The sequence below is a fragment of the Sus scrofa genome, chromosome 12, assembly GCF_000003025.6.
Source record: "Sus scrofa isolate TJ Tabasco breed Duroc chromosome 12, Sscrofa11.1, whole genome shotgun sequence".
In the NCBI taxonomy this organism is placed as follows: domain Eukaryota; kingdom Metazoa; phylum Chordata; class Mammalia; order Artiodactyla; family Suidae; genus Sus; species Sus scrofa.
The window spans coordinates 7,449,686-7,474,900 of NC_010454.4; the positions used below are offsets into that span (position 1 = coordinate 7,449,686).

A 25,215-nucleotide genomic window follows, 5' to 3' on the forward strand; every position below is an offset into this window, starting at 1 on the left:
CTGCCAAGCTGCCAATCCCGCTGCCGTGCGCTCCCCGGTGCGCGGATGTCGTCTGTCACCGTTAGCGGAGCTCGGGCCTCACGGCAGAGCAGCTGGCAGGACGCTGCTGTGGGGTCAGGAGGGCACATTGCGGTCCACGCGCGTGGAGAGGTGACGGATGAGGATGGGAAGCCATCGATCAGGAGCAGGGTGGTCAGAGATCTCACCCTGACGCCTCTGGAAACAAGAATTCCTTTCATTTTCCCTTGGCTCAGTATTCGAGTTTCCACTTTGTGCAAGCAGCCAGGGGGCATGAAAAGGACCAAGATGGGTCCTCCCACAGCTTAGAGGCCAGTGGGGGCATTCCAAAGGTGGGGGGATCTGGGGGGTTCCCTACGTGAACACAAAGAAGGGGGTTCGTGTCTACTGGGGGAGCATCTGTGAAACCTCCGTAGGGCAGGGGGCTCTGCTCAAGGCTGCCTTTGGGGGATCATTCTGGGGGTGTGCATTAGTTTCTGAGAGCTGTCATAACCCAAGGCCACCAACTAGGTGGCTTAAAACAACAGCAGCAAGCAGAGTGCCCGTTGCGGCTCAGCAGGTTAAGAACCCAACCATGAGGACAGGAGGGCAATCCCTGGCCTCGCTCAGTGGGTTAGGGATCCAGCGTGGCCACAAACTGTGGTTACAGATGTGGCCGGGGCCCCACGTTGCTGTGGCTGAGGGGTAGGCCAGCAGCTGCAGCTCTGATTTGACCCTTAGCCTGGGAACCTCCATATGCCACAGGTGCAGCCCTAAAAAAAAAAAACCCAGCCCTCACTGCTCGAGTTTCTGGTGTGGTTAGCAATCCTTGGCTTCTAGGTGCTTCCCTCCCGGCTCTGCATTTGGCGTCTTCCCGCTGTGTCTCCCGCACTCTGTCAGTCAGATTAGATTAGGGCCATTCTGAGGGTCTCACCCTCCGTCGCCTCTGCAGAGACTGTAATTCCCAGTAGGGTTATAATTACAGGTACCAGAGGCAGGACTTCGGTAGGGGGCATAATTCAACCCATAACAGAAGGTATAGCAGGAGCCCATGAAAAATATTCTGAAGCATCCAGACCTTGTTCCGTCGAGGAGGGTGGAAGCCAGATTTGGAAGAGGGGAGTGAACATCCGTCAAGCTTTTGTGCCCATTTTATAGACGTGAGAAATGGACCTGAAGCTGTCACGTGAGACAGGGTGACCTGGTATCAGAAAAGCTAGGTTCTCAGAGTTCCCATTGTGGCTCAGTGGTTAATGACTCCGACTAGGAACCATGAGGTTTTGGATTCGATCCCTGGCCTCTCTCAGTGGGTTAAGGATCTGGTGTTGCCGTGAGCTGTGGTGTAGGTTGGAGGCTACAGCTCTGGTTAGACTCCTAGCCTGGGAACCTCCGTATGCCGCGGCTGCGGCCCTAGAAAAAGACAAAAAAAAAAAAAAAAAAAAGACAAAAGAAAAGAAAGAAAAGCTGGACTCCAGTCCCCCTGAAACTCCCCTGCCTCGGTTTCCCCATCTGCCAACCAAAAGGGTCGGACTAGGTGAGTTCTGCAGCCACTTTATGCTCCGGGTGGGTGGGGAGCCTGCGGGAGGCGCTCCTTTGTCCGGGGCAGAGCTGGGCCAGGGGCGGCCAGCCCAGGGCTTTGTCTGACATCTGGCCCCAGCAACTGCCCCCCGCCCCCCCACACACAGGATGCAGGGGAACCAGTGCCAGGAACATAAACTCCATTTCGCAGGAACCAAGGCACCCGTGGAGATGCGCTCAGTAAAACCGGCCTGTCTCTCATTAGTATGAATCTCCTTGCCTCTCCAGCTCTGTCGTCTGCTGCCGCCGGCATCAGCTGCCAGGCCCAGGCTCCCCTGGAGAGGGCTGGGGAGCCCGATGAGACCTGGGGCCTCGGTTTCAGGGGGAGGAAGGGGAGCCGGGAGCTGAGAGGACGCCCCCCCCCCTCACCTCTGGGTGGATAACCATCAGGCGGTCCAGAGTGGCCAGCAAATCCCGCCTCTTCCTCAGCCTCTGGCTGGGCCACTTTAACCCTCAGCAGATGGGCTCTAGGTTTGCAAAATGACAGCGTGAAGAGGCAGGACGGGGCGTCCCTGTTGGCTCCCAGGCAAGGATAATGAATGCAGCCTCTGGAACAGGGTGGGAGGGGCGCTGCTGCCTGCCTCTGCCCCCTCCCCATGCCTCCCCTCCGTTCTGCAGACTTCTCCAACCCAGCGGCCAGGCTGCTATCGGCAAGAGCCACCTGCCACCAGGGCACGTGAACAGGGGCAGCCAGGCCAGGGCAGCTGTGGCCTGGGATGGGGGTTAGGACAGCCAGCCTCATGCTGTCAAGTTCAACTTCGTGCCCACCCCCTGCATTGGGGGCCACCCACCTGCTCACATCTTGGTCTGGAGCTGAGTCTGCCTCCTCCCCTTCTCGCTCTCCGGGTTCGCACTCCAGGCTGGCTCTCAGTGACCCTGGGTTTTGTGGGAGCGGTGGGAAAACAAACTCGTGGTGTTTGCCCGTCACTCCACCCTGGCCACTCTCCAGGCACTGGCCACGGGAGGCCCTCCACCCTGCCAGACGCCAGCCCCTGCACTGTGGGCTGGTTAATCCTACCCCCGGTGTGGTGAGAATGAGAAAGTTTGGAGTTCAGCAGGTGAAGAGCCCAGTAAAGTATCCATGAGGATGCAGGTTCAATCCCTGGCCTCACTCAGTGGGTTAAGGATCTGGGGTTGCCATGAGGTGTGGCTCAGATTCATCGTTGCCATAGATGTGGTGGAAGCCAGCAGCTGCAGCTCTGATTCAACCCCTGGCCCAGGAACTTCCATATGCCTCAGGTCCAGCTCTAAAAAGACCCCCCCCCAAAAAAAATGCATCTGGTTTTTTAAGTTCTGTTACAGGGAATCCCACCAAGCCCCAGCAAGGGAGATGATGAGTTTGTGGGCTGAGGAAGTGACAGCCCGGAAAACTCCGGTGCTGACTCAGTTTGTAAGCATGGAGCCGGGGGGCAGGGGGGTGTCCACCTACAAAGCTGAAGCTCTCTGCCCTTGTTCAGACAACCCATTAAGGTGGGTGGAGGCTGGCAGGGAGATGGGAGCAGGGGCGTCCCCTTGCAACCAGCACCGGCTCTTAGCCCTGGGCCCAGGAGGCTGCTTGGAAACCCAGCCCAGCCTCCAGAACCCAGGGTGGTCCCCACGCCTGACTTGGGAGAGGGAGGAAGGAGGTGAAGGCAAGAGCCAGGTGACTTCTTAGGATGCCAGGTGTCTTTAGAGCTCCTCCAGCCTTGTGCTGAGGACCATGTGGGGCTGGGGGCAGAGAGGTGGCGGGAGAGGAAGTAGGACAGGGTAAGACCTTGTATCCAGGTTTACTTGGGTTTTTCCTTCAGTTAGATAAGTCTCATAACATAAAATCCACCGCTTCAGGAGTTCCCGTTGGGGCTCAGTGATATTGAACCTGACTAGCATCCATGAGGATGCAGGTTCAATCCCTGGCTTCGTTCAGTGGGTTAAGGATCCAGCATTGCTGTGAGCTGTGGTGTAGGTCACAGACGCGGCTCGGATCCTGCATTGCATGGCTGTGGGCTGTGGGGCAGGCCGGCGGCTGTAGCTCCAATTGGACCCCTAGCCTGGGAACCTCCATGTGCCGCAAGTGCGGCCCTAAAAAGACCAAAAAAAAAACAACTATGTCAAAGCAAACAGTTCCCTTGCACTGAGAACCTTCTCAGTGCGGCACAGCTACCATCTCTACATGATTCCAAAACACTTTCATCCCCGCCAAAGGAAACTCTGTAACCCATGAAGCAGCTACTCCCAAGTCCCCTTGTTCCGGCCCCCTAGCAGCCACCAATCTCTGTCCTGTCTATGGAGTCCCCTCTTCTGGAAGTTTCACATACATGAATCACAGGCATGTGATCTTTGGATGGAGAAATAAAGACATGTGGCTGAAGCTCCCCGCACACTCCGCCCAGAGCCCCTGCCCACTGGGAAGCCCCCGGCCCGTTCGGAGGAAGCTGCCTGGCCTGCCCCGGCCCCTGGGTGGCCTCCCTCCTCAGGGCTCTCTCGGGTGGCGACTGAGTGCTGGAGCCCTGGGCTTGGTCTCAGCGCAGCAGCTGACGTGGGATCCCTGGGAGTCTCATTTGTGAAGGGGGAGGGTGAGTGGTGGGTCCGAGTGACTTCTGTGCCCCCCCACCCCCGATCCCCGTCCAAAGTTCAGAGGAGAGACTGGGCTTCCTGTGCTGACAACGTCACGCTGGATCAGAGATCCAGAATCCCTAAGACAGGACGAAAGAGAGACAGTGGCACTGGCCCTCGGTCCAGCAGGGGTGGCAAGGGCTTGGTCCCTGCCTGGCCTGTGGGCTTGCTGCCAATGCCCACGGCCAGTAAAGGCGACGAGGAAGGTGGCAGGGCAGGAGCCGAGCGGCGTCTAGGCTGCACGAGGGCCGTTTCCCTCCTGATTGGGCATGATCCCCAGGTGGTGGAAGCAGGAAAGGGGGGTGGCACGTGTGCCCGCGCGAGTGATGGGGAAGGGGCCGCGTGTGTTGCCAGCAGGCGTGTGCGGCCCTCTGTGTATCATCCGGCTTGTAAATTGCTCGGGGCCTGTAACTGCTGAAAGGGCCATCGAGCCGCATGGCGTTATTATTTATGATGAAGCGCAGAGGAGCCTGCCAGGGGCTGGAATGGGCCAAGCGCTGCACGGGATGGACGGCAAATTGAACTCCAATTTTCTGCTCTGCAGTCTTTGTTACACGCCACAAAGCGCCGGTACACCGAGGTCACCAGCCTGATGAATGTGTGCTCTTCCTGGCGGCGGGCTCCATCTCGCAGCCTCGGTGCGGGGGCAGGCGGGCTTTGTTCTTCCCTCCCCAGGCCCAGCCACAGACTCCGGCCTGGCGATCCAGGCGCAGCGCGGACCTCAGAGCGGATCAGAGACCTTGCAGGAGGGCGGGCAGGCGTGGGTTCGAAACCCGGCTCTGACTCTTGGCTGACCTTGTCCCCGTCTCCTCTGAGCTTCAGCTGAGAGAAAGAAAAGGGCAGGAATAATAACTCGCCCCCGAGGTGGCCGGGAGGATTAAATGAGAAAACACAGGGAGATGTTCGTGCACTAGGCCCTGGACCAACACGGCCTCGTTCCCTTCCCTCCTCCCAAGGCTGAGCCGCCTCCGCCTGATCCTGGGAGGGGGTGAGTAGCCACTGGTGGAAAGTGCCCATCTGGGGGTGGTGAGGCCAAGCAGGGTCCCCGTCACACGCCAGCTGCCCAGCCCAGCCCTCTCCTGTGCGTGTTAGGAAGTCAGTGCTGACGCTAAGTCACATTTTCCACCAGCTTCCCTCACTGCCTGGCTCCCCTTCCTCAGGCCCAGTGCCCCATCTTCCTTGAGGTCATGGCCTTTCTCAAGGGTAGGAAAGAGACGGAAGAGGGGGTTATGCTTAGGAAGCATGCCACCCGAAGCTTGGGGCTGTCTGTGCCCATCTGTGCCCTAAGTCTGTCATTGGCCAAGGTCAGTGGCGCTATCACTGGCCAAGGTTGACCCCAGACTGTGGGTTCTTGGAAGCATCCCCTAGCCAGTCCTTGCCCTTGGCTTCTCCAGGCCTGCGGGAGGCAGATGTTTCTCCATCACCAGAGCTTGGGGGACAGGCTGACAGTGGTACCCATGTGATGAAGAGAGCTCACCTGCTAAGGAATCCTCAAGAGAATCACCTGGCCCAGGGATAGGGGGGTGACAGATGCCAGGTGAGATCAATCTCCGTGGAGCCACCTGGGCCTAGCCGGGCAGCGGGCCCCCAAAGCGGAGCTTGGACTGGCCCTTCATCTCTGGGAGTCTCAGGTCCCAGCTGTGAAACTGGAGAATTACTCGAAGCAGATGCCCCGCCTGGGGGGTTGTGGAGGGAAAGAGGCGTGTCATCCACGTGGCATCATGGAGCTTTTGAGGAGGGATTCCAGGAGTTAGTGAAAATTTTATTATTGCTGCTTTTATAGCTCCAATGAATCTGAACACACTAAAATGATAATAGCACCGTTAGGCAAAAGCATTCTAATCAATGGTATAAGTTTAATCTCTGAACCCTCCAGCTGAAATGTACAGCAGGGCTCCCTTCTCCTCTGTTAATTGCAGAAGGACCCACTGGAGGTGAGAACCATCTTTTTTCCACGCAGGGCTGGGGATGCTTCGGCGTTACTTACCTGTGCGGTTCAGGCTGGGGTAGGGGGCAGCTGCGAGATGGGTTTGCAAAGGTTACTCCAAGTAAAGAGAAATAATAGCAACTCTCCTCGTGGGGGCACTTTGTGCCAGACGCTGGCTGAACCATTTATCCCTCTCCTTGGGCCTAAGAGGTAGGAACTCTTATTCTCTCCGTTTTCCGTTGAGGACACTGAGATGCAGAGGGGTGACCGATGGCCACATGGCTAGTGGGTGGCCGAGCCAGGATTCAGATCCAAGGAACCCCATTCCAGGGCTCCGGGTCAGGCCTCGCAGTGTCAGAGCTGGAAGGGAACACAGAAGAATGTCAGCCCTCAAGAGGGAGGCGCCCTGGCCAAGTTCAACAGCAAATTCACTTCTCTGCTTTTCCCTTCATGGCCCCGGGGCCTCCTGCGTGTCAGACGCACTGCCAAGTTCTGGGGCCAGGGCGGCGAGGGAGGCCCGTCCCCCCATTTTCATGGAGGACACTAGCATGGGAGTCACCATACCCGCGGATCTGAGGTGCATCCCACATGCTGTAAGGGAGGGGACCCCAAAAGTCTGAGGGCCATGGAGCTGACATCAGGAAAACTGTTACAGAGCACAGGACCTTGGAGCCTTGAAGGGGCAGAGGGCCCCACTGGAACTTTGTGGCTGGATGCTCAATGGGCTGAGCTGGCTCCAGGGACGGGGGGGTGGGGGGCGGCAGATGCGGGGGAGGCAGCACCCCTTCTTCCCCAGGCTGGCCCCACCCCGCCCCACTCACCATTCCATTCCCTAGGGCCGCATCGGGGCTCTGTGACACTGGCTGCCCTGGTGGCCAGGCCCCCCTAATCAGATTAGATGTGTATTCAAACAAATTGATGATCCGTTCCATTAGATGCTTTTTGAACACGCTTTCCGGAGCGAGAAATCCATTCGGCAGCAGCTGCGGAGGCCGAGGCATAATTGACTGTCGCGCCCTCCCAGGGCCCCGACGTCAGAAGGTGCCCGGTTTCTGAAGGTCACTGGCGAGGATTAGATTAAGGAGGGCGAGCGCCTTCTTTCCTGGCTAATGAAGCACTTGGCATGCAGGCAGCACCGGGGCTGAGCTGGGCCAGGCATCTGCCAGGAGACAGGGAAGGAGGCATAAATTAGCATCTCATTTGTGGGAGAAGCAGTAAGGAGAAGGAAAGCCCGGGGAGGCGGGGGCGGGGGGGGGGTGGTAGCTAAGGGGCCAGGGGCTACGATGCCCAGGCTGGGTGGACAGCAGCACGCAGGCCCTGCTGGTCACCGGGGCAAGAGGGAGAGGGGAACAGCCAGGGAGCCCGGGCTCCTCTGCCTGCTTGCATCCGTCTGCTGTGTGTGCACCCCAGTAATTGTTCGGTGGGGGGGGTGCGGGGCTCAGCAGGCCCTGCATGGCGGCTCTTCCAGGACCCACAGCCCCCTTTGCCTGAGCCCCCTGCTCAGGCAGCTCCCAGGCTTAATACCTCCCCGACTTGCGTTTCAGAGAAAGAGGAATCACTGATTCTACCAAACCTCCTGCAGCTCCAGCTGTCCCTACCTTGGTCCTGAACCTTTGCTCAAGGCCTTACAAGCCATCCCGGAGCAAGACTTGGTCCTTGATGGAGTTCCCGTCGTGGCGCAGTGGTTAATGAATCCAACGAGGAACCATAAGGTTGCAGGTTCGATCCCTGGCCTTGCTCAGTGGGCTAAGGATCTGGCGTTGCCATGAGCTGTGGTGTAGACTGCAGACACGGCTCGGATCCTGCGTTGCTGTGGCTGTGGCTGTGGTGTAGGCAGGTGGCTACAGCTCCGATTGGACCCCTAGCCTGGGAACCTCCATATGCCATGGAAGCAGCCCAAGAAATGGCAAAAAGACAAAAAAAAAAAAAAAAAAAAAAGGGAGAGAGACTTGGTCCTTGGGCCAGCACGGAGTGGCCGTGAGGGAGCTGAATTTGGAAGGCTCCAATTTGGGATATTCAGGAAACTCCAAGCTCCCTTTCCCCCCCATCCACTCCCCATCTGGCCACCTTTAACAGCAGAAAGAGCATCTAGCAGGTGCCAGATGCTGTGTCCGAACTTGACATACACTAGCTCCCTTGGTGCTCCCAGCAGCCTCTGGGGCAGGGGTTGGCATCTCCTCCGCTGACAGACCGGTAAAACTCCGGAGCTTGCTCTGCTCAGGGTCACCCTTTAGCTGGCTTAGGACCTGAAACATAAACCCACTGGGACCTTCGAGTCAAACTCTTGGGATAAGGTGGCAGCTGGGGGCTTACGTGATGAGCAGAGCTGCGGATGGGGGCCCCAGCTCAGCCCCTTCTTCCCAAGAAGCCCTGGGGCTCCGGCCCCTGCCTCCGTTGACGGGGCCCCTCACGCCCACGTTCCATCACCTTCTGAACTCTCTGATCTCCCCGGGGCTCCCCGACCCCCACCCCACTAGCCCACCCCTCCAAACCCCCTACCTGCGGGTGAACTGGTCTCCTCTGGGGGATTCTACCTCGTTCTCCTTCCAACATGCTCAGGACTCATGCGCAGCCAGCCCGCCTGTTGGGCCCTCTCCTCCGTGGTGACATTGGAAGCTGGGGGAGGAAAACCCTACTCCCCCCACCCCCTGGCACAGCCCCTGCTTGTGGCCTCAAAGCCAGGGCCCCGAGGGAGGCCACCATCCCTCCCCCACCACCCGGGAGGCCACAGGTCAGGGTGTGAAGATGGGGACAGCTGAGGGAAGCCCCCTGTCACCTACAGAAAGATCCAGAACGCTGGAATTGCCCAGATCTGGGTTTATGTCTGGGTGGCAAGGTCAAAGGATTCACCAGGGCCGCGTGTCGTCTTTCTCATCTGTAAGGTGGGGATAGAGGAGACGCCTGCCTTGAGAGGGTCTCGTGACTCCTCACTGAGAAGGTGGACGAAACACTTCACGTGTGGAAAGTTCCATAGGTCTTTTGGCATAAAGGCAGCTGGGATAGAAGCGTGGGGAGAGGCGGGGCTTGTTGAGCAGGACGGGCCCGGAGCCCCTGCTTCCTCTGACCCGGGCCCCAGCCTGCTCATGTCTGTGGCCACCAGCTGGCTCCAGGGAGGGGACCAGTTAGGAGCCACAGAAGTCAATCCAGGGCAGAGGCGATGAGATGAGAGCCTAGGAGGTGGTGAGCTGAGAACTTTGCAAGAATCCCAGCCTGCAGCCCGTTGCCAAGCTTTCCTCCCTCTCCCGACGGCTAAGCAGTTCCTGAATATCGAGAAAAGGGCTGCTCAAAGTGAGAGGCTTTGGGGTATTTGAGAGACAGGAAGAGGCCTGGGCCAGGCCCGGTGCCCTGTGACGCTGGCTCTGGAGGCCAAAAGCACACCTGTTGGCCAATTGACCCAACTGGTGATGGGCAGAGGGTGTCACCCTGCCTGGCACTCCCAGCGGTAAGGGTTCGGCCCCAGGGGAGGGGGGTTTCCCAGGCCTGGCTGGGCTGGAAGCCAAATCCTAGGAGAGATGGGGCGGCGGGGGGAAGAGGGAACTCCAGAGAAAGATGACATTATTGTGCCAGGGCCAAAGGGTGGGGAGAGGTTGAAGTTGAGATAAGCTCCTGTGTGGGGCCATTTAGCCCGGAGCCTGAGTGGAACGGGGACAATGTGGGTATTTAGTGGAAATGTGGAGGGAAAGGCAGCCGAGGGCCCCCAGAGCTGTTCTGGGAAACGAGAAGGAAGCCCAGGACCGAGGCCTCTTATCTGTCTCTGAAAGTGGCTCTTCCTTCAAGAGGCTCAGTCTCCAGTAGCCAGGGTCCTCCAGCCACACCCCTGCGTCCCGTGCACACAGAGGGCCCATCCTCTCTTGTGTCCCGTGACTGCTCACCCTGCCCACTCCTATATGTGTTTGCATATGTGTGCACAGATTTGATTCTTTTTTATTTTTATTTTTTTCTTTTTATAGCCATACATGTGGCATAGGGAAGTTTCTGGGCTAGGGGTGGAATTGGGGCTGCAGCTGTGGCCCAGATCTGATTATGAACAGTAGTCCATACCTATGGACACAACGTAAAAGTTACAAAAAGGCGTAAAGAGTGAGCCCTTCCCTGCTCCAGCCCCACAACCCCTGGTTCCCCCTAAAGCGTCCGAGCCCAGGTTCTTACGTGACCCTCTAGTTTAAAAAGCCTATGCCTATGTAAGCAAATCTGTTTTTATCCTTTAAAAAACCCCCAAAAAGCTGAAGTTCCTATCGTGGCTCAGCAGTAAGCAACCCAGCTAGTATCCATGAGGACGCAGGTTTGATCCCTGGTCTCTATCAGTGGGTTAAGGATCCAGCATTGCTGTGAGCCGTGGCGTAGGTCGCAGGCGCGGCTCAGATCCTGCGTGGCTACGGCGTAGGCTGTGGCGTAGGCTGACACCTGCATCTCCAATCGACCCCCAGCCTGGGAACCTCCATATGCCGCCGATGCAGCCCTAAAAAGACCAAAAGCAAAAACCGCCTCGTGCACAAGTGGTAGCAGATTATACATCCCATTCGACACCGTCTTTTTTTCACATAAATATTGGTCTCGGAATTCGTTCCAGAACCTCATGCTGTGGAGAATTCTTATTCTTTGGAGGTGCAGTCATTTCTTTAACCAGCATGCTCTTGACAGACATTCAGGTCATTTCCAAGCTTTTGCTGTTACAAAAGACAGGATGGCTGTGAAAGGCTGTCACTTTACCTGTGCACAGGTGTGGGGGTGGGGGTGTGTGTAGAGGAGAGATTTCTCGAAGAGTTGATGGATGGGTGGGGTGCATTTTTCGTTTTGATCGAATTGCCACGTTGTTCTGCATCAATGTTGTACCAAACACAGTCCCCAGAGTTGTGTGCGTGATGCCTGGGTCTCCGTAGACTGGCCAGCCTGGGGTAGGATCATGCATTCAGACCTTGGCCAGTGCGATAGGGAAGAAAAGAACTCACTGAGTGTGCCTTGCCTTTCTCTTATCACGAGGTTCAGCATCTTTGTATACGTTTCAGAGTTATTCATAAATTCTTTGCTGTGAACAGTTCCTAGCCTTTGCCCATTTTTCCGTTGGTTGGTTGATCTTTTTCTTCTTGATTGATGGGAATATTTTTTCTATCAGGAAAATGAGCTCTTTGTCCACGAAAGAAGTTGCACACATCTTCCCCCAGCTTGTCATTTGCTGCTTTTTGTTGATGGGTAATTTTTTTTTCCATGCAAGAGTTTTCTACAGTCAAAGGTATCAATCTGTTTTATGACTTTCTGGAGTTGGTGTAGTACTTAGAAAATTCTTTGCTTCGCCAAGATTGTATATTTTTAAACCCCTGTGACTTTTTTTTTTTTTTTCTTTTCTAGGGCCGCACCCGCAGCATATGGAGGTTCCCAGGCTAGGGGTCTAATCAGAGCTGCAGCTGCCAAGCCTATGCCAGAGCCACAGCAACGCGGGATCCGAGCCCTCACGGCAACACCAGATCCTCAGCCCACTGAGCAAGGCCAGGGATCGAATCTGCAACCTCATGGTTCTTAGTCGCATTCGTTAACCACTGCGCCACGACGGGAACTCCCCCCTGTGACTTTTTTTTTTCTAGTTCCTTTAGAATATCATGTTTCTTCTTTAAAACATTGATCCATCTAGCATTTATTTTGAGGTCAAGTGTGAGGAAGAGATTCAACTTTTGTTCCCCAAAAGGCTTCCTGCTTGTTCCAAAGCCATTTGTAGAATAATTAATCTATTCCTCACTGACTTGAAATTCACCTTTCATCCTCTCTTAAATATCCCATGTATATTGGGGTCTATTCTTAGATCTTCTAGTCCATTGCTCCCTCAGTCTATTTGGACAAGACACACTGCTTTAATTATAGCATCTTTATATTATAATTCAATATCTGTGCTAGTCTCCTCTGCTTACAGTTCTTTTTCAGAATGTTCTTGGCCATTCTTTGATGGTTTTTTTAAAATGCGACCTTTCGAATCACTTTGTCTAGTTAAAAAAAAAAAAAAACTTTCATGTGTGTGTTTTCAAAGTGAGGAAAAGTGGAGGAGAATGACATTTGTATAACATTCATTCTGTCGACCCATCTCCCTTCTCAGTTATTCCTTTCCCAGTGAAAAGGAGGCTAACAGAGCTGTTGTGTACAGTAGTCCAAGTTGTGTACTGCACAATCCTAGAACTAAGGCTGAAAGGAGCTGCTGCCCCTGCCCACAGGTTCTGAGCTCTTCCCTTTGGTAATCTGCCCATCTGCATATACATCAAGAGTAATAATAGCTGCTTCTCCTATAGCACGCTCCAGGCACTTTCCTCAGCACTTTATGTTTGTTCATTTATTTAAGACTCACAACGAATATATCCCCAATTTGCAGCTCAAGAAACTGAGTGCAAAAAAGGCAAAGTAACTTGCCCAAGGTCAATGATTTTGCATTACCCATTTGTGTAGTCATGACACAGAAACCTGTTCAGGGAGTTCCCATCATGGTGCAGCAGAAATGAATCCGACTAGGAACCATGAGGTTGCGGGTTCGATCCCTGGCCTCGCTCAGTGGGTTAAGGATCTGACGTTGCCATGAGCTGTGGTGTGGGTCACAGATGCGGCTCAGACCCTGTGTTGCTGTTGCTGTGGCTGTGGCGTAGGCCGGCAGCTATAGCTCCAATTAGACCCCTAGCCTGGAACCTCCATACATATGCTGTGGGTGCGGCCCTAAAAAAAAAAAAAAAAGGACCAAAAGACAAAAAAATAGAAATCTGTTCAGGTACATAAACACACACACACAAATGTGCACGGACAGAGATGGAAGCACCTCAGATACACAGATACACACGCATTCAGATATGCAGGCAAGCACACACTCAGAGACACATAGATGAACACACACACACAAACATACACATACATCAGTGCACACAGACATGTGTACAGACATGCAAAGACATGCGCACACACACACACACACACACAGACACTCAAAGCCACGCAGACACACACATACAGACACACACTGCCATTGCCACGAGCATCCCTCCAACAGCACACGCCCTCCCATCCCCCTGCTTTGGGGCCTGGACTCCCCCATCAAGGAAAACCAGCTGGACCCCCCTCGCCATCAATTCTGTACAGGGCTTCTCTCCCACATCCCTGTACCCAGATTGGAGGGGACCCTTTTTCTTTCAGGAAAGGGGATGTGACCCGTACAACAGGGGCTTGGGGAGGGGAGCCTTGGCCTCTGCCAGGCCACCTTGTGAAGATAACTTGGGATGAGGGATGCTGAGTGCCTGGCTCAGGGCTTGGTACCCAGCAGCTTCTCAGGAAAGACTAACCGCCCCCTCCCCTTCCCCCAAGTTATCTCTGGCAGCCTCTGGAAGCAGCCCATGCAGGCAAAAGCCGTTGGGCTCCAGACTGGCGCCCCGGGTGGTGGGGGGGGGGCGGTTGAGGAATGAACTGGCAGACGAGGATGTGCGAGGGCATCGCCCAGTGAGCGGGTTACCCAGGCGAGCGTGCGGCTGCAGAGCGCGTGTGTCCGCGTGCGCGTGCAAGCACATGCACGGCCCGCCCCTCCACTGTTCTGGCTCTGAGTCAGCCCACATGGAAGGGATTTCTTCACTGGGGGCTGGGAATGTTATTGTTTTAAAACAAACGAGGGATGACAGGAACTAACAGAGGGTTTTTAAAAACGCGATTCAAAGGGCTCTTGAAAAGCTGCTGGAGAATATGAATGCGCCTTTGAAGTGCGAATGGGCCCATTTGTTAAACTGAGAGCAGAGCCGGCTGCCTCCGAGGGTGGGGAATCCGTTTCCTTGGCAGATGGGTGCCTGCCTGCCTCTCCGCCTTCCACCGCCTCCAGAGAACCCCAGAAGCCAGGGATGGGGGGGTGGTCCGCACACACTCTCTAGAAGAGGCGCCTTCTCAACCATTTTGAAGGCAGTGCGATCACATGACAGCCCTTAAGTGTGATGGAGAGACGTGCGGGGCAAAAGCAGCGTCGACTCTGCGGTGGAAACATCAGCGGTCACGCGGCAGGACCACAGACGCAGGGGTCCAGGGAGGGCCTTGTGCACGTGTTTGCACCTGCTCTCCAGCCGCCATCAGTCCAGCCCCAGATCTCCCCCTCCAGTGGCCCCCACGGTGAGGGCCAATAGAAGGGTTGGGGTTCAAGGACAACTCACCCACACACTTGTGAGGTGGGGGATGGGATGGAGGAGCTGTGCAACCGGGCCTCTGGACCTGGGCCCCAAACCTGCTTGTCTTGAGTTACCCGTGTGTGCCTAAGCCCAACGTGAGGCATTGATACAGATATGGACGGAGCCTTGGAGTTCCCCTGTGGTTCAGCGGTAACGAACCTGATTAGTATCCTCAAGGACGTGGGTTCGATCCCTGGCCTGGCTTCATGAATTAAGGACCCGGCATTGCTGTGAGCTGTGGTGTAGGTCGCAGATGCGGCTCTGATCCTGCATTGCTGTGGCTGTGGTGTAGGCCAGCGGCTGCAGCTCTGATTGGACCCCTAGTCTGGGAACCTCCATATGCCCCAGGTGCGGCCCTAAAAAGAAAAAAAAAAAAGATAGGAACCATATCCGAAAACCAAGGATGACCAGTTCTGGTTAAATCTGAGGGTTGAGAGGATGCAGCAGGGGGTCCAGGGCTCCAGGCCCCACTGACGCTCTAGAGACTCAGTGCTGCAGGAGGGGCCCCGCCGCACCCACCCCCAGTGGGCTGACAAGCCTGCCAGGCCTCATCTTGGTTTGCTCCCTTCCACCCTGACCCCTTACTAGTGCCCCTTCTTCTTCGGTTTGTTCCATATCTTAAGCCAAAAGAATAGCATCTTCCAGTTTTCACCATCTGGGCCCCAAGGGAGAGTTAGCTCTCAGACCAGAGCATGTCTGGGGCATCAGCAGCACCAAGGGTGATGGAGCTCTCTCCCTGGCAGGGACGCCCCCTCTTTGATGCTGGGAACGAAATGAATTTTGCAGAACATTTACTCTGGACCAAGCATGAAGCTAGCATTTGCACAATTATCTCAATGCTTAAGATGTGGAGGTACCTGTGTCTCTTCCTGTGTCTCCTGATGGAGAACTGAGACTCGGAAAGATGCATGCTCGTCCGCCCGGGCAGCTGGAAGGGGTGGGCTGAGTGCAAACAGGACCCCCTCCCCCACCACCAGGCTGCAGAACAGTGTGCCCAGCACCGGGCCTGCCATCAGCTTCCTGGCTTGGAGCACGCCCAGCCCTCCCGGCACAGTGTGGTGCGTGGAAGGTGCTCGGACTTGGGTCTGGCCAGTCTGGACCTGACTTTGCTTTAGCAGCGTGAGACCATGGGGCCCCCGAGCCGTATCCCTTACAACAGTGGGAGTGTGGCTGTGAGCATCGGGTGGTAAAAGCCTCTATGTGCACGTGGAATGCACACAGATGAGGTGCTGAATGGTGCTTTTTCTGGACCTCACCTCCTCCATCTATCAAATGCAAGGGTTCGGGGGCACAAACTCTGGGAAGCCTGTGTGTTTGTGCCTCCGGCTCCTCTTCTCCTTTATCGCAGTCCCCTTCCTCAGGTCACGTACAAGGTTGGGTGCTGGCCTTGCAGGGCCGGCTCCTCCCCTTCCAGCTGTGTAACCTTGGTTTCTCACCCCTCTCTAAAAGGTGGATTATGATCCTCCCTGGTTGTGGGCTTGAAAGTGGATTGCCTATGTTAAAGCCCCCAGAACAGCTCCTCCCCCCAGCCCAGCCCCGCCCCTAAAGGGCAGGTCTGCTCAGTGGTGGGCATCTGCCCTCCCCCCCTTCTTCCTCATCTCTCCTTTTGTCAGCCCCCTGTCCATTCACTTGTGCCCTTTCTCCCACTGGCCAGAGGACAGAAAGCCTCAATTTCCACCTGAAGCTGTTGGTCTGAATAGTCCCCTGAAGTCCGGGATCCGGAGTGCGTTGTCTCATCGAGGGGAGCTGTGGGGGGCTCATGCTTGGCTGGGCTGAGTCAGGACTAGGACAAGCATAGCAAGGGGTGCACCCCATACCCCTGGCCAGGCAGCCGCGTTTTCTCTGCCTCCGTGGCCAACCAGGGGTATGAGTGGGGAGGTCGAGGCAGGCTGGCCCGGGACCCAGGATGGAAGATCAAGCAGCCTGGTGGTGGAGGGGGACCCACTGGATGGACTCTGCCCTTGATGCCTTGGAAGCCTTTCCCCAAACCCTGGGAAGAGGATTCAGGACAACACCCCCTTCACCTGCCACTTCTGTCCACCCAGGTGTCTCTGTTTTCCTTGTGACACTTATGTTGCTTTTGGAGGAGAAACCAGAAGCCAAGGGTATGGAATGGTTGAGGAGACCGAGCGGAGAGGGACGAAGGTGCCGGCGTGTAGGGGTGGCAGCAGAGGCCGTGAGCCTGGCCCGGTCTGGGAGGAGAGAGGTGGGGAGGACCCACCCTGAATACCAAGCCCTGGAGCCAGACTGACCTGAGTTCAAGTCTTTCCCAGCCACACGACCTTGGCCCCTTAGCTGCTGCACCTGCCAGCTCTGCCTCGGGGCGTCAGGGCTCCAGATGGGTGACCCCAGGCAGGTGAGCGGGTGCTAACCAGCGTCTCTATGTCTCCGTTTCCCGCAGACGACGTGCCCCCTATTTCAAGACGGAGCCGGTGCGGACGCAGGTGCACCTGGAGGGGAACCGCCTGGTGCTCACGTGCATGGCCGAGGGCAGCTGGCCGCTGGAGTTCAAGTGGCTCCACAACAACAGGGAGCTGACCAAGTTCTCCTGGAGTACAGGCAAGCACGCTGTCTCTTTCTTCCCTCCCGGCCACCAGGGTCCTGCCGTGCCCAGAGGGGTCCCCGGGTGGTGGGGAGGGGGCCATGTGGCAGTTTGGAGGAGCTCCTGGGAGGCTGGGTGGCAGAAGTGGGGGGCCAAGGCGGCCCTGCCCCAGGGTGAGAAGACCCCGCCCTGCTGAGCACAGGAGGGGTGGGCGGGGGCGCTGCCCGGACAGGGTGGCCCGTGCCACAGTGGACAAGGCAGAGGGGATGATGGGGCAGGGGAGCTCACTGCCAGCAGCTAGGCTGTGGCCACGGCGGTGACCAGATCCCCACCGAGAAGAACCCTGCTCTCTCCAGGGAGGCCGGGTGCAACGGAGGGGGCGGGGCAGGTGCAACCTGGGGTCCTTAAGGGAGGGACAGATTCTATTTCGGGGGGCAATTTAAGGGAACATGGAGGGGGGATCCCCAGGGCCTTTGGGCTTATCTCCATTCCCTGCACCCTTGTACTGAGCTCCAAGTTGGGCTGGCCCTTCAGGGGCCCAAGGACAATGCCACGTGGGGAAAAGGAGAGAGAGAGAGCGAGAGAGGGCACAGGGTCTAATAAGCGAGGCCGGGTTTGCTGCTAGAAGTGTGAGCTACTCCTCCAGCCTTCCTCCCAGCCCTCCTCCCTCCTGCTCCGACCCGGGACCCCATCTCAGCCTCTTTCATTGGCTCCCACCCTGTGCCTGGCGACCTAATCCCCAGGCCTGATGCGCATAATCGGTTTCATGGGGGGAGGACAAGATTGTCTTGTCCTGGGGACGCTGCTACAAATCTACCACCTGCGACAGGAAGGCAAATGAGCGGAGGGGGATTTAATTGCTTGAGGGGTGTCCTTTCCAGAAAGCCATCCTTTTCTTCATGAATCAGGGAGGCCAGAGTTTGGGGTTACCGCCACGTCCAGGTTCCTTCTGCTCCCCGCCCTGGACTGGACGGGCTGGTGGGTGTGGCCACTTTGGCCAAGGAGGGAGCAGCAGGGGCCAGGCAGGAGACTGCCCCCCCTTCCCACCCCGCCCCAGGGATGGTGAGAGACCTGGACCAGGAAGCTGGAGGCCCTCCGGTGCTGGCCACTGTGGGACTTGTTCTCCAGGGATCCACCAGGAGACCAGAGGGGCCTCTCTGAGCAAGTCCTGTGTGGCTTTCAGTGGGTTTATCTTTGGAGCCCAGAGCTGTTCCTGCGTGCTCTCCGGCACCCCAAGAGCACGCCGATGGCTCGCCTCACAGTTAGTGGTATCCTTGCCCTTGACTTCTGCTGGCTGGGAGTTGGAGTCCCAGGAGGAGGAGAGGTGGTTCTTTATCTGGTTCACAGCCATTCTCTTGGTGCCTGAAACTGCAAGGACGTGAGGGTGGGCGTTCCACAGAATCAGTTTCCGGCTCAGCTCAGGATCAGATTACCCGGTGATGGAATGGGCTTCCTTGGGGCACAGTCAGCTCCCTCTCCCTGGAGGCATCCTTGTGGTTGTCAGGGTCCAGCTGTTGAGGAAGGTCAGAATAACAGTAATCACTGACGGGGGTTCCCGTCGTGGCGCAGCAGAAACAAATCCGACTAGGAACCATGAGGTTGCAGGTTCGATCCCTGCCTTCACTCAGTGGGTTAAGGATCTGGTGTTGCCATGAGCTGTGGTGTAGGTCACAGATGCAGCTCGGATCTGGCATTGCTGTGGCTGTGGGGTAGGCCGGCAGCTGTGGCTCCAATTTGACCCCTAGCCTGGGAACCTCCATATGCCTAAAAAGCCATAATAATACTGCTAATAAGCACTCAACGGAAAAAGAATTTGTTATGTGGCAGACGTTATGATGGGCGCTCTGGGAGTCTCTCACCGAACTCTGCCAGCGCTCCTATGAGGAGGTTCAACTGCTTTCTCCATTGTACAGATGAGCAAACTGAAGCTTAGGGAGCTTCAACAGTCCATCTTAGGTCAGGTTGTTGAGTGGGGCTGCACCTATAAATCAGACGACTACAGGGCCTGAATTCTTGACCACCCACTACACAGCCTCTATTGAAGAAAGCCTGTTGCCACCGCCTCCTCTGTGGCTGCCCTAAGCATCTTTCTGCTGACAGTGCTCTGCGAGTTCTAGAAAATCAAGCTCTGGGGAGGATGCAGATATTCCATGTAGGAGCTTGGTTGGGTGGAAGTTATTTGGGGAGACGTAAATAATCTCATGTTCGGGAAACTCATCCTCTTGCCACCTCACCCCAAGAAGGCTGCTGCTATGGCGTGGTGACTGTCGCGTGCCTGAGTACAAGTCAGTCAGATTTTTCTGTCATCAAAAATGTGCTGCAGGGAGTTCCCTGGTGGCTCAGTAAGTTAAGGAGTTCCCTGGTGGCTCAGTAGGTTAAGGATCTGGTGTTGTCACTGCCATGGCTCCAGTTGCTACTGTGGCACGTGTTCAGTCCCTGGCTTGGGAACTTCCACATGCCGTGGGTGTGGCCAAAAAATTTTTTGCTGTACCCACAAGGAGAGCTTTGTCCTCCTTCGTGTGGCCTTCAAGACTCTTCATGGTCCATTCCTGAGAGCATCTGCCTTACCTCCTGCAGGCCCATGTGAGGTAACAGGCCCCCACCAACCAGGACACTCACAGCACAGGTCCCAGGCAGTGTCTTATGTGTGCCTTCTTTTTTGCCTTTGTCCCAACGGTCCTGTCTCCTCCACTGGAATATTATCTCTTTCAGCATTTTTTCTCTCTCCTGCAGGGGCTCCAGCTCTTTGGGAAAGCCTTCTGATAATACACATGTACATCTCAATAAGCCTCACCCTCTCTCTTAAACACACACACAGACACACACTTCATACTGTCTATTCTGCCCTTTGTGACGGTCCACGATACATCCCATAATACCCTCTAATTATTTACAATAAGACCCTGCAAGTAAACCACAGAACAAAGTGAGGCCACAGGTACCTTGGCTTGAGGGTTCCAGGAACCTCAGGACTTACAACTGAGAACTTGATACTGCCAGGCCCTCTCCCCTCTGCATTACTCAGCAGTGCCCACCTCTGAGTTCAGGCTTTATTCTCCTAAGAGCAGTGACGGTGAGAAGTTCAGGAGTCACAGGCTTACAGCCACATGATTTCAGAGTAGAGGGAACTTCCATTGGGAGTTTCATGTAGAAAGTCCCAGGGAAGGATTCTGATTGGCCCAGCTTGGACCTGCCCTGACCAATTCTGGAGGGCAGCTGCATGGAAGGCTGTGATGGGCCAGGCCTGCATCATGTGTCTACTCCCAGCCACAGGACTGGGTGCGGCAGCCCTCCCACTAGAGCCACATGGTAGAATGAGAGCTATTAGCAGAATAGCAGAGCTATTAGCAGAAAAGAGCAGTGGAGCAGAGAGAAGCCACCTATGTCCACTTCACCACCCCTTCCCCCAGTGAGGACCTTGCTCACAACAGGTACTTTTTCCTTCTTCTTCCTTTTCTCTAATTTCGACAATTTTCAGATCTTGCAAAAAATTGTAAGAGAGTACCATAAACACCTGTATACCTCTTACCATTCGCCAATTGTTAACACTTTGTATCATTTGCACTCTTCTTTCTCTCTCTAGGCAACATATACCCAGGCACCTTTTTTGCTGAATTAGTTTAGGGTTAGCTGCAGGCATCACGTCACTTCACCCCTAAGTGGTATTTCCAAAGAACAAGGCATTTTCCTACAGAGCTACCACACAATTTTCACACTCAGGAAACTGCACGTTGATACAATACTACTGTCTGATACATAGTCCACATTCAGACGTCTCCATTTATCCCAGTTATATCCCTGGTGGATATTTTTATTGTTGTTGTTCAATGCAGGAGCCAATCAAGGACCACACATGGGATTTAGCTGGCGTGACTCTTTAGACTCCTTGCATCTGGAACTATTTTTCATTGTTTTTTCCTGTCTTTCAGGCACTCTATTTTTAAGGGTTTGGTTGGTTTTGCAAAATGTTCCCCGATGGAGATTTGTCCAGTTATGGTCTCATAATTACATTGGTCTTTTGGGCAAGAATATTACGTAGATGTACATTCTTCTCAACACTTCACACTTAAAGTTGCCGGATGCGGTAGGTTTAATCAACCCGTCAAGGTGATGTCCACCAGATTTCTCCACTGTCAAGGGACTGAATTATCCCTCTCCTTTGGATGGTAACTTGAGACCGTCATGAATTCTTCTCCCCTGGAATCTCCCACCCTGTGGTTTCATACCCATCGATGGGTCTCACCTGAGTCAGGTATTACCGAGGTGTTATAAGAAGCAGATTTTTTTTATCATTCCTTTTATTTTTATTAGTTGGCACTCTTGTTAAAAAAAAAAGAAAAGAAAAAATATCTTTCCTTTCTCACCCTCTTTAAAATAATTTAGCATCAGTGTGAACTCATGGATATTTTTCCTCTTCAGTATGTTTTAATTCACTCCTGCCATTATTCGTTGTGATGCTCATGGTACGTAAAGTTGGCCAATGGAACATCTTCAAGCTGGATCTTGAGTTCTCTTTACATGTCCCCATTGGATTTCTAATATTTCTTGCTTTTTGGCTCAACAAAATGTTCCCGTGTCACCTTTTGACTAAATGCATACTGAAATCCCATGTGAGAGAGGTTGGCCAGCTTCTCATGCCATGGTTTTCTGACCACTGCTTTCTGCTGAGGACTTCTTATCACTTGCAAACACCAGGTTTTGTGTCGGGTGATAATATCCAATTTTCGCGCAGAAAGATGGTGGAATTGACACAGCAAGTTGAGAGAACATAAGATTGAAAGAGCTGCCGTTAAATTCACTGTGTCTCCCAGCCTGTCTCCAAGGGGAGAATTTTGCATTTGCATTCAGTCTCCAAGGATCTTTATTCTTGGTGGGATCTGTACCAGAATGGGCCTGAGGGGTGAGTGTGTGTGTGTGTGTGTGTGTGTGTGTGTGTGTGTGTGATCTGCACAAAGGAAAGCCTTTGCATCCTTCTGTGTACCAGGGACTCTGGCGAGTTCGTGGGTCCAAATCCATCCGTCAGGGCAGAGTGGAGACAGCCTGGACTTTGAGGTTGAGCCCACTTGAATGCCATCAGGCTCCTACCACTTACTAGCTCTGTGATTTGGGGCAGAAAAACGTAGCCACCCTGAGCTTGTGTTCTCATTTTGGTATTGGATACAGTAATGCCTATTTTAGAGACTTACAGTGATGATTACATCAGAGTCTATGGGACACATCCAGTCTTGGGAGCAATAGACATGAAATAAATAGTCCGTTAGGATTGTACAAGGTGTCTGTCTCCATATAGTAACAGAACCAATAGCAAACCTGCCAGAGATCTCGTGTGTGGATGAACGTGTCTCCTCCTGAGGAGTCGTGGGGCTCCGTGTCTGTGAGATTCTCCAAGTCACATATGCGTGTGTAATGGTTACGAGCGTGCAAAGCATGTAAATGCATTTGTGTACCTTCCGGACTCTAGGGTGGTAACTCACATACGGGTCAGGCCCTGTTGTACTGCCCTGGAGCCTCGTCCATCCCCGGCTCTCCCTCATTCCTTCCCCTTCCCTCCCGTGGCGGGGCGGGGGCGTGGGCATCTCTCCTGGTGGAATCAGTTCAGCCTCCCTTTGCATCCATGTCACCAGCCAGGGCTGCGTGGATGGGGACCGCCCGACCAGCTCAAGAAATGGCAGGTCAGGCAGTGGCGATGGGGGAGGAAGGCGGATGGACATGACCCTCCTGCCCTGTGCCATTGTCCTGGAAAAGTCATCAACCCAATTATTTTGTCCCGCCCTGGGAATGCTGTCCCTCGTAATCATTCTCACACTTAAAAGTCAAATCGGAAAAACAAATCAGCTAGACACCCACAGATTCCCACGCATAATGGGCCATGCACGTCAAAGAATTACAGTTTATCCAGGTTCACTTGGTCTCAAGAATTTAATACCCAGGAGTTCCCGTCTTGGAACAAACCTGACTGGTATCCATGAGGACGCGAATTTAATCCCTGGCCTCACTCTGTGGACTAAGCTCCAGCGTTGCTATGAGCTGTGGTGTAGGTCTCAGACGCAGCTCAGATCTGTTGTTGCTGTGGCTGTGGTGTAGACCAACAGCTATAGTTGTGATTCGATCCATAGCCTGGGAACTTCCATATGCCACAGGTACGGCCCTTAAAAAGGAGAGAGAGAGAATTTAATATCCATCATCTCACAGCAATGCTAGGAGGTGTTATTACTCTTTTGCAAACAAGGAACCTCAGACTCAGAGAAGTTCCAGAACGGGGCTGGGCTCATCCAGGGAGCACGTGGCAGATCCGAGGTCTGTCCCCTGGGGTGTGTTCTGTCCTTTCAGCACAGATGCACACTGGTTCCCGAGCAGGATCCCTCTGTCCCGTTCTTGTCACTGTGTGTCATTCTGGCCCAAGAGAAGAAGACAGGAGCCCCTCAGACCTTCTGGGGGGCAAGCGGGAGAGAGTGAGTCCAGGAGAGGTTGAGTCCTGCCCTCGAGGCCCAGACCAGCCCTGCTTGGCGTGAAGAGCAGCTGTATGGAGGGAACTCAGGTGAGCCAGGCCAGGCTTTGTGGTGGAGGTGTGGCCTCGGGAACCACACAGGCTCAGTGGCAGGGAGCAGAAAGCCCAGTCAAGGCAAAGACCCTTGCGTGCAGTCGCTAAAACAGGGGACTCCTGCAGAGTGGCTGTAGCCTTTGGAATTCTGCAGAGATGGGAGTTCCCTTTGTAGTGCAGCAGAAACAAACTCAACTAGTATCCATGAGGATGCGTGTTTGATCCCTGGCCTCGCTCAGTGGGTCAGGGATCCAGCATTGCTGCGATCTCTGGTGTAGGTTGCAGGCATTGCTGTGGCTGTGGCTGTGGCTGTGGTGTAGGCCAGAAGCTATAACTCTCATTCGACCCCTAGCCTGGGAATTTTCAAATGCCACCCGTTTGGCCCTAGAAAGCAAAAAAGAAAAAAAAAAAAGAAAAAGAAATTCTGCAGAGGAGAAGATGAAGAGAAACTCCCGGGCCAGCTGCCTTGTCCTGCCTTCTCCCTCAGCCTCCCTTAGGACTGGGGGAAGACAGCGGAGGCCAGGGAGGCAGAGGCTGGCAGGCTTCCCAGAGGCCATGTGTGGCATGGGTGCCAGGAACCAAGCCAAGCTCTTACCGGCAGTGGTTCGGGCCATCTCTGCCTCAAAGCTAGGAATCACAGTTCAGAGATGTTCAGAGACTTGCCCGAGGCCACACAGCCAAACCTAGAGAGTCAGGTTTCACCCAGGATCTTTCAGACCCCAAGCCAAGTGTCCCCTCCCCTGCTCTGAGCTGTCTCACCACATTTGTCCCCTCCCAGGGCGGTGACACCAGCAGGGCCCAGCATTCCGGGCATGGCCCCAGCCAACCTTCTCAACCACTATAGAGAAGCTTTTTATGGCCAACACATGGAGTAGAGTAGAGGCCAGGCACTGCTTTAAATGTCTCTTGGCAGCAAACCCTCCAAACGGCCATCCACCCTGCCGTTGGCCCCGGGCCAGCCTCTCATTTAGGTTCTTGTTCTCAGTGCCGGATCTTCGAGCACATCTTCAGCGAAGGCCCCACGATACACACAGGCTGCAGCTCCGTGGTTCAGCTCCCTGCTCAAGGCCTGAAGTTGTAAAACTAGGACGAACCAGGCCTTCTTCCTCCCAGGCCCATGAAGGGAGGGTCGGAAAATGCTCATCCTCTCTCCAGGCAGAGATGCAGAACCTTCCGCCTGCCTGGCACAGAGCCAGGCGAAGAGAACAAGACCCAAGGGCAGTGCCAGCCCTTCCCCTACCCCCTAAGCCCCGCCCTCCCAGCCGCCCTTGGGAAATGTTTGTTCCAGCTCAGGAGCAAGGTGTGCACACATGGCCTGTAAGTGCCTGGACCAAGAAGTGACAGCAGGTGCTCTGAGGCCAGGAGAGTGCCCTGGAAAATTTTCCAGCATCCTCTGGAAAACAGGACGGGGAGAGCTGTGGGGTGTGGATGGGCAGTGAATGGGAGGCAGCCTTCCTAAGACAGCAGGTGCCAAGGCAGGTACGGGGGAGGGGGCGGCTGACTTTGTGTTAAATGAGACAGGAAGACCCCTGCCCTCATAGAGCCTACAGTCCAGAGGAGAGGCAGAATTAAATATGTATGCAGGTGTTACTGGACGCCAGTCTTGATAAATGCTCTCCAGGGAAAACACAGGCCAAAGAAGACATGTGTGGGGCAGCTGGCAAGTGGCGATGAGTAGAGTTAGCTGGGGCTGGCGGTGGGCAGGGTACCCAGGGATCAGTGGGTACAGACGTGGAGATGGGAAGCACTGAGCGCAGACCAGGCAGCCGAGGCAGGCGGGATGCTGGAGAAGTGGATGGGGCCAACCAAGGGGGGCTTGTCCTCTGTCTTGAGATGCTCTCATCTTCAGCCAACTGTATGGAGCCCTCCACCG

At 54.9% G+C, this 25,215-nt stretch overlaps 1 protein-coding gene across 1 annotated transcript in view; it reads left to right on the forward strand.

Moving 5' to 3' along the window:
• Positions 1–25,215, forward strand: part of SDK2 (sidekick cell adhesion molecule 2) — a 285,180-nt gene that overhangs the window by 117,634 nt on the left and 142,331 nt on the right. The window contains 1 exon segment of the mRNA XM_021066690.1: positions 16,661–16,818. The gene's annotated coding sequence lies outside the window, so the exon portion shown is untranslated.